The following is a 16116-nucleotide window of genomic DNA, read 5'->3' on the forward strand; positions in this document are numbered from 1 at the left end:
AATCCAGAGAACCACTAGATGGTAGTAAAGAGAGGGTTCACATATTTCTACTGCCATCTAATACTTGTCCAAATTTTATTACTTTTCTCAGAGGTCATGGAGGAAAATGCTAATTCGGATGTTGGGTTTTCTATCACACAGAGACATTTTGCACTGACCTAAGGATCTGCAGCTACTCAACACTTTCCAGTCTGGAAAAACCTGCGATGACAGTGAAGGGAAAGACTGGAATTTTTGAATCCATGTACACATATTCTTTAATGGGAATCCACCCATAAGAATCTGAATAAGAATGCTTCTAACTCAAATCAAATGAAATCATTTTTTTTTTTTAAAAGACTAACATAAAGAGGGCAGGACACAAAATTTAAAAAGCACAAAGGATGCATTAGAATAGAAAATTACATACAGAAAGCTAAATATATAAACCAACATAAAGAGAAAAAAATCTAAAAAGCATCTAAAAGAGAGGTAGAGGCAGTAGATCAATATAGGGGAGCATGTCAAACTATCACAATACAAAGAACACGAAAATAAGGGGCTGGTTCATGGCACAGCTCCCCTTTTTGACAGATTTTAAGTCTTGCTGCTCTGGCAACATTATGTGTTGTAGCAGGCTTGGTAGGCTTGAAAGCAGCAGGGAGGTGTAGAATAGTCCTGTGGATCCCGGATATTTATGCAATAATGGTGAAATTAAAAATGCTTCTTTAGTACAGGCATTGGAGAAGTCCAGAAGTCCAAGTTCACCGACAAAGGTTGGGGATCTGGTTAGGTTGAATTGGCCCTCAGTATATCTACTACAGACTGTTCAGTTAGTGTGATGACCCAGGGCAAGGCATGGAGGCAACACAGCCAGCTGATAGTTTGAACTCCCCTTTATTGCTCCAACTTTCCCCCAAACACTCCCATATTTATGGCAAGTCCCAGAGCAAAGAGCTCACACACACCTCCAGCAGCCTTTGGCTGCGAGTAGTCCAGCAAAATGCTATTAGCACAATGGTTTCAAGGCAAGAAGTCCAGCGAGGCAAAGAAACAAAGCAGCAAGAAGGCAAGAAGTCCAGCAAAATCCAGATGTCAGCAACGGCACACAAAACTCCACAAATTCAGCGCTTGTTCCCACAAGCGCCCCTCTCTACAGCATCTCCTTAAGTCTCAGTTCCCAGGTATGCCTTGTGAAAAGGGTGGGGCACTCTCCTCCTGAATCATCAGGTCGGCCTGCGCTGCTCCCACCTCCTCTCCACTCTCCATGCTCGGGGATCAGGAGGGGGCCGTCCTTGCTTGTCGCCTGAGCTCCGTCGCTCCTCATCTCCACTGCCTGCCCTCTCCCCTTCTCTTGGTCATCCTGCCCCATTCTTCCCTACTGGCAAGCCATCCCAGGCCTGAGGGATCCGGGGCTGCCTCATCCTGCTCTTCCCTTCATTCCTCCGGAGCCAAAGTCGCCCCCTTGACCTCCGTCAGCCCCAGCTCCGATTCATCTTCCTCCGCAGACTCAGGCTCCAATGGGGCCATGACAGTTAGAGCTTTGGCCTGATTGTATCTCATGCTAAGTAGAAGAAGGCAAACTGGTATTGTTGAGAGTATTGCTGCATTGTCTGCATTACCTTGGCTGAAATATAATTTAGCCTTTGCAATATAAAGTTCAACATTTCTACAGACAGAAAGCAAAGCACGTGAAAAGGTTGATTATTGGAGCTGTGGGTGTTCCAAGAGGTTATTCCCTTGCTCTGAGGAGTGATTTGGACTGAGTCTTTGAAACATTGGGAAGGAGATCTCTCTTGTGGCTGGGTTCAGGGTTGTTATACTCTTTGAAGGTGAAATGGAACCTGAAGCAGTGGATCTAAGGAACACCCCCAACAAAAGAAAACTCCGAGGCTTGAATTTCCTCAAAGTTACATTTTATTAGAGATGACATATTGACACATCTGGGAAAACCCACATCTGAAAGTTTCCAGGTTTTCCCCACCCAAGTGAAAGTTCAAGTCCCTGCCCAGCACCCACATGTCCATCACATGATCCAATCATCCACCGCTCAAACTGGAGACACCTCCCAGTCATCCAACTCCAGGTGCCATGGCAATGTGTCCTTGACTCTCTGAGAAAGGAATATTATTTTGACTACATATCACCCATACTCCATGCAATCCCCCCTCCCATTTTCCCACAGTAGAAAAATGTGACAAGCCTGAAGGCCCAACTGTAAAAGATGGCTTCCAGGTCTGACAGGATCTGTTACATTTTTTGTTGAATCTACAGTGGGGAGATAGGAGTTGTATCTCTGTATCTCTGCTTTCTTGGATTCATGGATCCCAGTATCGTTACTAGGGTTGATCTTGGTTCTTTTTTGTTTTTTGCCTCTGGATGACATTTTGGGGGCTGTAGTGTTAAGCCAGAAGGGATAAGGCCTATCACAAGCCAGGATCCTTTTTCACACTTACTTTAGTGTGTTGTCATTTTGGTTCCTCTTCTGCTTCTAAGTCAGATAAGCAGCAATGTTGGCAGGGCTGGCAGGCAGGAAGGCTCCAAGCAGGCAAAATATCTAACTCAGCATTGTAACACATTTACTAAAGGGAAAGGCTTATATCGCAACACTACATCCACTGTCTTGCCCATTTTGACCTGCACGTAGCATGGATGCTCCTACAGGCAAGACTTCAGAGTGGGTCTCCAATAAATGTAAATACAAACATTAATTACCTTCTTGTTAATTATCCCAGCACTGAGGTGAGCATTCCAAAGGGCAGAAAAATGGGGAAAGGTATACTTCACTTACACTGTCATACCCACTGTGGGTTGGGTTTTTTTTTGTTACCACCCTGTGGATACCACTGATTTGGGTAGAAGACTGGGGACCCTTGACTGAGGGAGCTAGAAGACCCAGTCCATCCTTCCAACTGCTTTCATTATTATTGCTTATTATCTCAAGAATCTGATCTAAAGCAATTTGATGTGTGTTGCTTACTGCAATAGTCTACCAACACTAATGGTTGTGAGCCACCCAGAATCTTCTGTGGACATGGGTGACTGTACCAATTTGATAAATAAAATAACTAACCATGGTCTTGGCTCATTGGTTTTGCTTTATCTTTCCCACCCACCCACTTTTCATTACCATTTGGCTTACAGATGAGCTCTTGAAGGTGGCAAACTCCAGAAACTATCTGATGATTATTATTTTTTTTTACTTGCTTAATAAAATGCCATCCCTGGCGAGCTATATGGAGTGGGGCAACTAGCTATCCAAAAAGCTGTAACCTTTTGTCTCCATTCTAGAATTCTTATTCTAGAAGAATGAATAAAAGTCTCTCTTTCTGCATTCCTTTGAAGAGTCTCCTTCACGCTTAAACTCTTAAGATGAAAACATGCATCTCATTTAGAATGAGAACTAAGCAATGGGGAGACAGGTCAAACAGATCTGTGCATACCTGAGAAAAAGATCCATCCGTTTCTGAATGGGAAGGAGGCAAAATCTCAGGGTTTCATCCATGATGAGAATGTTCAAAATAATCTAATCTGCCATTTTGATCTTGAGAACAGCAACAGAATTGACTGGGATATATTACTGCCCCCTTCCCTTCAACCAGAGCCAGGTTCGTTATCCAAAAAGCTTTATGGCAATCACACAATGCAGCTGATTAAAAAAAAAATGTTTCTCAGCACCTGAGACCAGGGGTGGGCTCCAAATATTTTAGCAAGGGATTCTCTGCCCGGTTGCTGGGTGGGTGTTGCCATGGTAGGCATGGCCAAGTCGGCTTCCTGCAGTGGAGGGGGGGCATTTTTGCCCTCCCTGGGCTCCGGAGGCTTTCCTTGAGCCTCTGGGAGAGCGAAAATGGCCTCCCCAGGCTCCAGAGGCCCTCTGGAGGCCAGAAATGGGCCTTCCCGAACTTCCAGTAGGCCCGTTTTTCACCCTCCCTGAGCCTCTGTGCATGCCCTGCACTACCTGCATCCAAAATGGGCCGCGTGGGGACTCTGGGGAGGGGTGGGCAAGGCCAGCCAGGAGTGGGATTTGGGGGGTCTCTGAACTGCACAGAATCTTACCTAGAGGTTCTGCTGAACCCCTGCGAACCCCCAGCAGCCCACCCCTGCCTGAGACATGTTTTTCCCTTAGTCAGAGAAACAATGTTCCATCTGACCCACCAATGCTATTTTATATATTGTACAAATAATGAAGGAACAGCTTGGGGAAGTGCTAACCCCTGGGAGGATTATCCCAGCAACTTCCCTGGGGGGCGGGGGGGGGCTCAATTTGCCTAAGAGCAAGCATAGTCTAACCCTGTCCCTGAGAAATAGTTTTCGATACAGTGCATAACCTACCCGTGAAGGCATGAGATGGCCCTTTCAGCCTAACTGTTCTACAGCCAAGGATCAACCATTAGAAATAGAAATGCTCATTCTACGCTATCTTGCCCCTGAAAGAACAAGACTTACTTATCAATACTTTCTACGAGAAGTAGACATTTCTCCAGTTTGTGCATTCAGATCATGTGGAAAGGTAGAACTGGATGGTGGTAGTGGCAAGAAGCACCACAAAAGTTCTTTTGAAGATACAGTATGTCCTTTAGGATGCAACCCAGAAAAGTAAAAAGAGAAGCATTGACTTTTGATTCATTTTTTTTATTTGCTCTGTTTATATCCTTTTTGTCAGGAGTTCAAAAAAAAAAGTTTGCTTGGCTCTTCCACCTCTATTTTTATTTTTGGTCTCATGACAGCAGTGCTGTAGGCTGGAAGATAGGAATTCTGCTAAAGCTATCTTCTGGCTAAAGGTGGAATTAACCCTGGTCTCTTTCATCCAGGTCTAACTTCAAACAATGCTACACTCTTTCTCTGTTCCCACCTGTTCTGCCCCAGCTACGGACCCCAAAGAACGCAGCACACACAAAGTCTGTACAAACCTTAGTTTACTAAATTAAATCAGTCTTTTTCAAACAAAGGCTGTTAATTAACTTTCTTAATAGCCTACAAGAATCCAAAGAATAAATAATTGTAATCTTACTAGGATTGGCAGAAAGCCCAGAAACAATTTGCAGGAAACTGATAAAAGAACTAAGATCAAGACACGAAGGAGAGTGAACTAAGTTGTTCCCTGCAAATTGCCTCAGTCATCATCCATCCTTAAATAGGCTAAGGGAGTGGCCAATTAGCCCCAAGCCTTACTCTCAAGGAGACCTCCTCCTGAGGAGCCACTCCTGCCTTTTGGCAGCTCCGTGCGCCCATGCATCAAGAAGAGGCTCCTCCTCTTCTTCCTCTTCACCCATGGAAGCTTCTGGAGGTTCTGAAGGCCCTGGTTGAATCCCTGCCTCTGGCACCACATCTTCTCCAGCCTCCTCATTGTCCGACTTGAGTGCCAGCTGCATAGGCTGCTGGTGCAGCACCACACCAGCCTCCTTGTTGTCGGAATCAGCTACTAGCTGTACAGGCCACTGACGGGCCAAAACACTACCCTTCAGCCCCAATTGTCTCACTTTGTGATTGGAAATTACTAATTTTTCAAAATATCCATTCTTATTCCATGAAATAGAACCAAAATTCTTCCCATTCTGTTCCTTAAAGGGGAAAAACCCTTTAAGGTGGAATTCTCTGATGATGGTATGGGAGTCCTAGTACATGTGTCCGTGGCTTTCACTGTCAACTATCTATCCAGCAATCCGAGACGCATGCACACACACCCCTTGTGTTCCCATGAATCAATTAAATCCCTAGGACAGCATCATGAAGGAACCTGCCATCTTTTCATTTCTCTCATCAGGAGATCCAAGATCTCCCATCGGGAGATCAGGACATCCAAACTGTCAGGACGCCACAATTGCTGCAGAGATCTGTTAACAGAGCAAAGCAAGAATGACATCTAAGGCCACCTTGTAACAACAAAGTAAGGTCAAAAATCACTTCTAAAATAAATGAAAAAGGAAATCTAAATTAGCCTGGGAGTATGATAGAAAAACAAAAGCTTTTATCACAGAGCATTTTCCTTCAGGAAACTGGAAGACGGATTTCAGCAGTGTTGAATGTATTTAACCCAAAAGTTCCATGTAGAGTTTTGTTTTGTTTTGTTTTCAATCAAAGGAAAGAATATCAGAAAACAAACAACATATTTATGCAGGCATAAATCGCACACTGCATAAGAGTCAGACCAAATGGTACTTGTCTGACCCTGATTGGTCATTAAAAAGGCTAGTAGGATTGTTCTTAATTAAATCCCAAATTATAGATTAGATTTGAGAAGTTAAGAAAACATTGTGGGAAAAAACAAAATAAATCATTTTCAGACTCTTGCTGGGAGAGATCCATGAACTTGTTCAAATTGTAACTCAAAGAAGACTTTACCTCCTTATCAATAACGTCACATTCTTAATGCTTCTTTGAGAAAATAAATAAATAAAAACATTTGAAGCAAGGAACTACTCATACTAAAATGCTCAATGCTAAAAGGCTGTTTGGTGTTCTTAGTTTGTGCTCGATATATCTCTTCCAAATGTTCAGCTGTGCTCCACATACAGTTTTCTCCTCCCATCAATTGGTGCATTTACTGTCTCTGATGGCTATCTGGGAGGTTACAAGAGGCTGGCTCCAGAGGATTATAAATGCTTCTTTGAGTGAGGGTTTCCTGCCTCCCACTTGAAAGAGGCGGTGGTGAGGCCCCTCCTCAAGAAGCCCTCTCTGGACCCAGCTGTTTTGGCAAACTACCGTCCAGTCTCCAACCTTCGCTTTGTGGTGAGGTTGTTGAGAGTGTGGTGGCCCTTAAGTTCCCGCAGTACCTGGATGAAACTGTCTATCTAGATCCATTCCAGTACGGCTTCAGACCTGGGTACAGCACGGAAACGGCATTGGCCGCATTGGTTGATGATCTCTGGAGGGGTTGCTCCTCTGTTCTGGTCCTATTAGACCTCTCAGCGGCTTTTGATACCATCGACCATGGTATCATGCTGTGCTGGCTGGAGGGGTTGGGAGTGGGAGGCACCGTTTTACGGTGGTTCTCCTCCTATCTCTCCGACCGGTCACAATCTGTGTTAGCAAGGGGGCAGAGGTCGACCTCAAGGCACCTTGTCTGTGGGGTGCCGCAAGGGTCGGTCCTCTCGCCTCTCCTGTTCAACATTTATGTGAAGCCGCTGGGTGAGATCATCTGTGGTTTTGGGGTGCAGTGCCATCTGTACGCTGATGATACTCAGCTGTACATCTCCACCCCAGACCACCCCAATGATGCCCTTGAAGTGATGTCCTGGTGCCTGGAAGCCGTGGGGATCTGGATGGGGAGGAACAGGCTCTGACTCAACCTTTCCAAGACAGAGTGGCTGTGGTTGCCGGCGTCCCGATAGAGCCAGCTGGTGCATTGCTGGCTATTGGGGTGAGTCATTGGCCCCCACGGAGAGGGCTTGTAACTTGGGCATCCTCCTGAATGCGCGGCTTCTTTAGAAGAGCATATGACAGCCGTGGCCGGGGGGGGGGGGTTATCAGTTTCGCCTGATATGCCAGTTGCGCCCCTTTCTGGATCGGGACTCCTTATGCATGGTCACTCATGCCCTTGTTACTTCCCACCTGGACTACTGCAACGCTCTCTACATAGGGCTCCCCTTGAGGAGGCTCCAACTGGTCCAGAATGCAGCCGCGCAGGTGATTGTGGGGGCGACATGGCACTCCCATGTAACACCTCTCCTGCGCAAGCTGCACTGGCTTCCGGTGGTCTTCCGGGTGCGCTTCAAGGTATTGGTTCTCATCTTTAAAACACTCCATGGCTTAGGACCTGCGAGACCACCTTCTGCCACCGATAACCTCCCACCGGCCAATACGCTCCCACAGAGAGGGTCTCCTCAGGGTGCCGTCGGTCAAACAATGTTGACTGGGGCCCCCAGGGGGAGAGCCTTCTCTGTGGGGGCAGCCACCCTCTGGAACGAGCTACCCCCAGGGATACAACTGATCCCGGACCTCCATACTTTCCCCTGGGCTCTGAAGACTTTTCTATTTCAGCAAACCGGGCTGGCTTAAAATTTTTAACTGGTTAATTTTATGGGTAAGTGGTTTTAAATTGGGGAAGCCAAATTGATTTAATTATGTTTTAAATTATTTTAATTTTCATATTGTATGTATTTTAATCTTGGCTGTTCACCGCCCTGAGTCCTTCGGGAGAAGGGCGGTATAGAAATTTAATAAAACTAAACTAAACTAAACTATGCTGGATTAATAACCAACACTTGACCTACCGAAGGGATGATAGCTGTAATACGATTGTATGAGATTACTGGTTCATCAAGATGAGTCTTTGGGGTGATCTTCACTCTGCGATGCTTAAGTTTAAGGTTCTGTGGCTCTGGTAGACTATCCTAACCATTTCTTCTTTGGATCTGATAAAAGATAATTGAATGTTAATAACTTTCAGATGATGTGCCTCAGAAGGCAGGATGATCCCAACAGCCCCAATAATGGGCATGTACTGAATATCTTAGTTTATTCTTCCTTTTAGACCAGGCGAAGCAGCGATCTGCTGCTGCATAGGGTAACACATGCCATTTTTGGCATACTGAGGAATGAACAGAGTGACTGTTTTTCCGGTGACACCTATCAGAGCAACCTGGTCTACCTAAATGTGGGACGGAGTGTACTGCTTCCGCTTTTGCCTTTCAGCCCCAATCCAGGAGCCTTCGCAGGCAGTTGCTTCCATGACAAATTATTTTGTGTTAAATTTAAATTTACCAACAAGGAAATAAAGGGAGACTAGTATAATTATTTCAAGCTTTTTAGCTCTCATCAGCTAGCCATACCCTTCTGGGATTTGGCCCCGGTTCAAATCCCAGAAGGGTATGGCTAGTTAATAAGAGCTAAAAAGCTTGAAATAGCTATACTAGTCTCCCTTTATTTCTTTGTCAGTAAATTTAAATTTGAGAAGAGTGAATGTATGCAGTACTTGGAGTTCACAATGTCTCCCATGAGCAGGGTGAAAAAAAAAAGTCATGGATTGCTTTAACTATGGTTTTCTTAGCACATCCTCCAGACAGATTCATGCTTATTTCTCTTGGACCAAGCTAGAGAAAGCAAAACAAAAAATGGCCCCTTCTCCTGTTTTCAAAAGGAACAAGCTGTGTCCCAGGTTTGCATGATATTAGCCATAAAATGCTACCCTGTCTGAGGTCTATTTTTGCTGTGCTTGAGGGAAGAACCAATGACTATAGTTAGAATAGGGTAGACCAGCATTGTTGTCTAGGCAAAAGCTGAGTTAAAAAAAAAGAAAAGAGAAGAAACTCGCAATTTTGGTGGGAGGTTAGAAAAACACGTAGGAGCTAAGTTGCTTCCTATAACAATCCCAATAGCATATTTATGACCAGAGAAATGCTCTGGGTGAAGAGTAGACATCCGTTAATGTCATGAGCCTCTATTTACAAACCGGTATGTGGGTGCAAATAAACCATAAATTACAAAATGCCAGTCTGCCTCCTGTCCTTCATTTCAAGAAATTTAGCTCATCCATTTATATAGCTCAGTCTAGGATGGAGACTATAGAGCCTCACAATGTCCATCATCTCTACAACACTATTTGTTTTTAATAGGACAAGATAACAGCACCGCTAGGAAGTAGCCTGTGGGTCATTGCGTAAGAGAACAGCATTGTTTGCCAATAAAATGTCAGCACTTGCTCCAGCAAATTAATGTCAATGACACTGAGATGGCTCCTGTATGCTTAGGACAGGAAGGCTGCATTGCAAAAACATATGGCAGGCATTAGTAGAAGTTCGTTTTCTTTTCTTTTTCTGATACAGCCTAGTGTCAGGAAAGCAGATCCATCAAAAAGCACATTCTATCTGTCCTTGCTGTCTTCAATCTGTCTGGTGTCATAGTCCAAATTTTCTAGGGCTTATATTTCAACTTTTTCTTTTTCTTTTCTTTTTTTTTTTTTTGAAAAAGTTTTTTATTTTCCCCCCTCATAAACATATCTTAAATGTACAGTTTCTTATCTAACATATATATTTTCTTTTAACTTTCATACTAATACAATCTTCATCCTAAACAATTTAAGTATATTCGGGGTTTTACCATTTCATCTTCCTTGTTTTACAACAGTCCCTCTTCTCCCTCTCCTCTCTTTCCTTTCCTTCTCTTCTTCCATCTACTCTTCTACTTTCTCCTTTCCTCCTTTCCTTCTCTTTCTCTACTTCCCTTTCCTTTCCCCCACACCTCCCTTCTTCCTCCCTTCTAACCTTCTCTCCAGTGGTGAAATCCAATTTTTTTTACTACCGGTTCTGTGGGCGTGGCTTGGTGGGCGTGGTGTGGCTCAGTGGGCGTGGCTTGGGGGGCATGGCAGGTGAAGGATACTGCAAAATCTCCATTCCCTCCCCACTCCTGGGGGAAAGATATTGCAAAATCTCCATTCCCATCCCACTCTGGGGCCAGCCAGAGGTGGTATTCATCGGTTCTCCGAACTACTCAAAATTTCTGCTACCGGTTCTCCGAACTACTCAAAAGTTCCACTACCGGTTCTCCAGAACCTGTCAGAACCTGCTGGATTTCACCCCTGCTTCTCTCCTACTCTTGTTTCCCCTCTCTTTCTTCCTCTCCTTTTCCCTTTCTTCTTTCATGTTTCAACTTTTTCAATCACTTTCTATGGTGGCCACTATTTGTGGAAAGAGTCTAGCTCCAGTTTTAATATATTTCACCAACGCTATACAATATATAGTAACCTCCTGAAGGCCCTCACTCTGCCTTTTTAACTTTTAGTTTTTCTATCCTTGTTTTCATTGCTTCCTTTTATTGAAATATAATAGTTTTATATGGTGTTTATGTTTTTAATTGTACACCACCCAGAATTGCTCTGTGCAATGGGCAGTACCTAAATTTGATAAAATCAATAATGTTTCTACTTGTCTTAGAAGGGCCATGGTGGCATAGTGGTTAGAATGCAGTACTGCAGGTTACTTCTGCTGACTGCCGACTGCCAGCAGTTCAGCAATTCGATTCTGACTGGCTCAAGGTTGACTCAGCCTTCTCTCCTTCTGAGGTCAATAAAATGAGGACCCAGATTGTTGGGGGAAATATGCTGACTCTGTAAACTGCTTAGAGAGGGCTATAAAGCACTGTGAAGTGTTATATAAGTCTAAGTCCTATTGCTAATTATTGCTATAACAATTTATTTCCTTAATATTCCTTAGAAATAAAATTAATTAATCATCATCATCATCATCATCATCATCAACCCAGCCATGGCATCAGCCCCTGCAATGACCAAATGAAGAAGCTAGTACCAGGCGCACCCTGCCATCTGGCAGTCCCTGCTTTCCCAAGTTCAACAGTGCTTCCCATCTCTTGAGAAGGAGCTACTCTTAGGTCACCCGTCAAACAATCATACTAAAGAACAAGCATAGAATAAAACAGATCTACTTTAAACCAACACCTTTTCTTAGGATGTGTATTTTTTAAAAAAAAAAAAACCTTAATTTTGCTTATTTAATAAGGAGATTTTCTCTTAAAAACAGTAAAATACCACTAAAATAAGTAAGAAGCAGCTATATTCAATCCCCACAACAGAAGAATGGGTGGAAAACATGATGGAGCTAGTAGAAATTGCAAAATTGACTGCTTTAATTAGATAAAAGAAGATATCAAGCTTCATTTCTGCTTGGGAACCACTTCGGGACTTTATGCTTGAAACAGGAAAAAACTAACTTTTGATGTTGGGTTTTGTTGATTCACGTAGTGTATTGTTATAGAAATGGCAAGTATTTGTTAATGAAGCAAAAAGTTGAGGTTGTAATATTGTTGTGTATTTTACTGTGTTGAAAAAGATTGGAAGTTCATACATTCGTTTTCTTTCCCCTTGTACCTACATCTCTTTCCCTCCCCCTTTCCCCCTTCATTTTCATTTGTTGTTTATATTATGATAATTTTAATAAAGTTATTTTTTTTAAAAAAAGAAGCTGTTATCTACTTCCACTTCATTTTCTTAATGATAAACAAACAAACAAACAAATAAACAAATAAACAAATGGCTCATTTTCTTTTTCTCCCCCAGCTCAGCTCTGCTTTGTCAAGTAGCTCCTGGGTTAATAAAGTCTTCCCTCTGCAGCATCACTGAAGAAAGTTCTCAATTATCATTTTCCAAAATCACCGAGCTTCCTGGAATAAGCAATTTTCTCCTGGCTCCATTTCCTTTTTGGAATGGATTTAGTCACAAGACCACTGCTGAATTGTGTCAGAACGAAGCCAGCCAACAGAGCTATTTGTTATGAAGCGCTGTTTAAGAATGCTGGGAAAAGGTCCACCCAACAGCTTGAGGCCTTCTGAACTACACGAACTGCGTAGGATTTCTATTAACACACAGTCTCCCCACGCATACATAACAACTACAGGCATCTGACTATCGTCTCTACCCAAAAGTTCATTGTTTTTGAAGGCAAGCTGCGTTCAACTGCCCAGCTGACTTACAGCTCCTGTGTGGAACTGCAGTTAGAGGCTCTTCTTCAGCTGACTCCATCTCAGTGACCAAAAGAGGGAAAGATCGAGAGCCAATGTCATCCCATCTCTGGAATGGCCTCCCCGTAGAAATGCAATCTTGCATTTTTCATGGCACCATGGAAAAATGTATTAATGTGTACTTTGCCTTGTTTGGGTAGCCTCAGCTAGAACACACTGAAGTTGGCCCTGGGTTTAAGAGCTGATAGCACTAGCAATAGTCCTTAGACTTATATACAGCTTCATAGTGCTTTACAGCATTTTCTAAGTGGTTTACAGAGTCAGCATATTGCCACCAACAATCTGGGTCCTCATTTTACTGACCTTATAAGGCTGAGTCAATCTTGAGCTGGTCAGAATCGAACTGCTGGCAGTCAGCAGAGTTAGCCTGCTACTTCTGCTGATTGCCGGCTGCCAACAGTTCAGCAGTTCAATCCTCACCAGCTCAAGGTTGACTCAGCCTTCCATCCTTCCAAGGTGGATAAAATGAAGGGGGCAATAGGCTGACTCTGTAAAGTGCTTAGAGAGGGCTGTAAAGTACTGTGAAATGGTATATAAGTATGTAAGCCTAAGTGCTATTGCTACGTTAACCAAAGGATTTTCTTCTACATCTACTTGAAGTTGTCTCTATCATCCCTTCTGGTCAATGTTCGTTAGCTGCTGCTTTTCAATTTATTTTTCTCCTATTCATCTTATCCTTACCTCTTTCTTTTCTTGGGTCAAATCTCTAGACTACTTCTCAATTTTTCCTCATTGGAGAACTTCTAGCTTTCCGCCTCACATCAGCCAAATGCCAATTGTAATGTCTGAAGAGGCTCCCAATAGTTATTCTTACAATATTGTCAGGGGAATGTGGGTTGCAGGATGCCTTATCTATGATGTGAAGAGTCATCCTTGTTCTTGAATAGATACAAAATATTTCTCACCCATAATATCATCCTGAAAGAGACTAAAGAACCCTTGGATTCTTTTAAGTTTCTGAGAAACTCTTTGATATGCTTCTATTACTTGTCTTATTATCAAAGAGGTAGTTTTCCAACTCCTAGTAGTATCTGAACCCAATTCACTTGATCACCAGCAACATCAAAAAGTGGAAAATGGGAGTGTGCGAATCATGTCTAGCCCCAATAACAGAGCAAGCGAGAGGTAGAAAATATCATGTGTAAGGGCACTGATAGGTACTTCTTTCATTGTCTGCCAGGTTCTATTTTTACATGATTTAATTCTTTTAAAGTAGAAACTTAAAAAAAAAAACACCACAGGAAACCAACAAGCTACCAAGGACAGTGCCTTTCTATAACATTCTATAACAGATATATTCTGGCAATGATTCCATTAGCATTGTTAGAAAATTCAGGATGGCTCTAAAGCCCAGTCTTTTGTGTGGAAGAGCTTTTTTTCCCAAAAAAAGAAGGAGGAGGAAGAGGAGGAGGAGGAGGAGAAGGAGAAGGACGCTATTGTGGTCTGAGAAGTGGAGGTAGAAAATAAGTTCACCAGTCTGATTCTGGCAAATTGCAATTGCATGTTTGGGCAATACCCCAGGGATAGTTGTTTGCTGAATAGTATCCCCTTCTCATTGTAATAATTGCCCATGATAAGTTCTCCAAATGCCAAATGGGCCTCCTGGCCCTGACAAGCTAATTTATTCCTGGGATTAGCGAGTACACCTAGACTCCAAATTTGCTAGATGATTTTGATTTGCTCACCCCATTTCAGCCTGACTACAATCATGGGTAGGCATTTGAAATAGATTTGGCCAGCTTGGAAGAGGGCTTTTACTCAGAATTAGAAGGATTGTATCCCTAATAATTCTGATGAATTCCTCAAGAATATTTAGTACTATTCTATTAGCAATGATGCTTCTTCTGGATTCTCTTCAGCTCAGTTTTGGAAAATGAGAGTATTACTTTGCAATGGTTACAGTCTAGGAATATTTCCTGAAGATGATGACGTTTGGGACTGTATTCATTTGGCTGGTGAGTTCCTGAGACTGAATTCTGTAGTACATGCTTTAAAACCTCTACTTTACCCAGGTTTTCGGGAGACTGGAGGTGTCCTACACTTGATTTAGACTTGTCTGCAACTGTGTATAGGCGTTGACATATCCCTATGCTGCAAAGTGGTTGATGGGTAAGCCTAGGTTGCAGATGCTTGCAAGTGGGCTGATGTGCACACCAGTGGTGGGTTGCCCCAGGTTCGGACCAGTTCGCAACAACCGGTAGTAAAGAGGGCCTCCTTAGGGTGCCATCAGCCAAACAATGTAGGCTGGTGACCCCAGGGGGAGGGCCTTCTCTGTGGGGGCACCTACCCTCTGGAATCAGTTGCCCCCAGAGATAAGGAGAATCCAAGACCTCAGCGCCTTCCGCCATGCCCTTAAAACCCACTTTTTCCAGCAAGCCGGGCTGGCTTAAGAAGAAATTTTTAAATGTTTTAATTGGTTTGTGATTTTTAATTTTGGGGCCAAATTTATATATATATATTAATTGTTTTTTAATATTTGTATTTCATGTTCTTAATTCTGGCTGTACACCGCCCTGAGTCCTCAGGGAGAAGGGTGGTATATAAATTGGAAATAAAATAAAAATAAAAAAATAAAATAAAACTGTCAGGAGGCTCCACCCACTGATCCGGACATCATCAGAAGTGATCTGCGCATGCACAATGAGAACCAGTAGTAAAGGTAAGTAGAACCCACCCCGGTGCACACCTCCCAAATCTCAACTGCATGTTGTTTGAAGATGCATGTCCTGCATGTTGATTAGTTGATCTGACTCCCTGTTGGGAAGGTTTTGTGCTTTGTTGTTTTAGCTCCCCTAGCCAGAATGTTAATGTTTGCAGAAGTATAAATGCAAAAGCTGTTCAACCATCTCCGAACAACAGACACATACGTTCCCTGACATGCAGTGATGCAGAAGTCTAAAGCACATCTAATGTGTGATGTCAGTAGCGGACTGGAACAGGGCTAAAATATTGGATTAATTTCAAACAGAACAGGGCAGTTGGGAAATACAGAAGTAATTTGGATAGGAAGAGGGTACATTGCCTCTGAAAATGCAGTTTCTCCATTGAAAGGTGAAGAGTTTCCAGTTTGGTCATCAACTTTCTTTACTATTTGGGTACTCTATGCGCCAGTCAGATTGTTAGGAAGTGCACAAGTGGCCTATAAATTATATGAATATAAATGAAACAGTATTTTAATGAAACAATTCAAAAATAACATCATCATTGCACCCATTTCAGATTTTTAACTCTAATGCTCTTTTCCAGGTCAAAAGCTGCATCTAACCACTTTATGCCACTTTATGCCAAGGCCATCTTGATACTTACAAATGTGCACTAATTTGCACTGTGAATCTGACTCCTGTTGCTGCCAGATTTCATTTTTATGGAAAGTTGTATAAAGCCTCCAAACAGTGTTCACACACACACACACACACACACACACACACACACACACAGGACTCTCTCCAAGTTGGCACTAAAAGCAGAAATTTGGCACAAAAGACAATGCTGCTGGTGGGAGGTAAAGCCTTGGAAGAAACAGGACATGGTTTATGGATTCCATGGAGAACAGAGGCCTAAGCTGACAGATGCCGATTGAAAGATTGTGTGATTTATATATTGAGGTCATCACCTCAGTATATGAAAAGAACCTACAGTTGTTAATGAAGGAATTTGTCAACATTT

This window comes from Pantherophis guttatus, chromosome 1 (genome assembly GCF_059756535.1).
Source record: "Pantherophis guttatus breed Tessera chromosome 1, ASM5975653v1, whole genome shotgun sequence".
In the NCBI taxonomy this organism is placed as follows: domain Eukaryota; kingdom Metazoa; phylum Chordata; class Lepidosauria; order Squamata; family Colubridae; genus Pantherophis; species Pantherophis guttatus.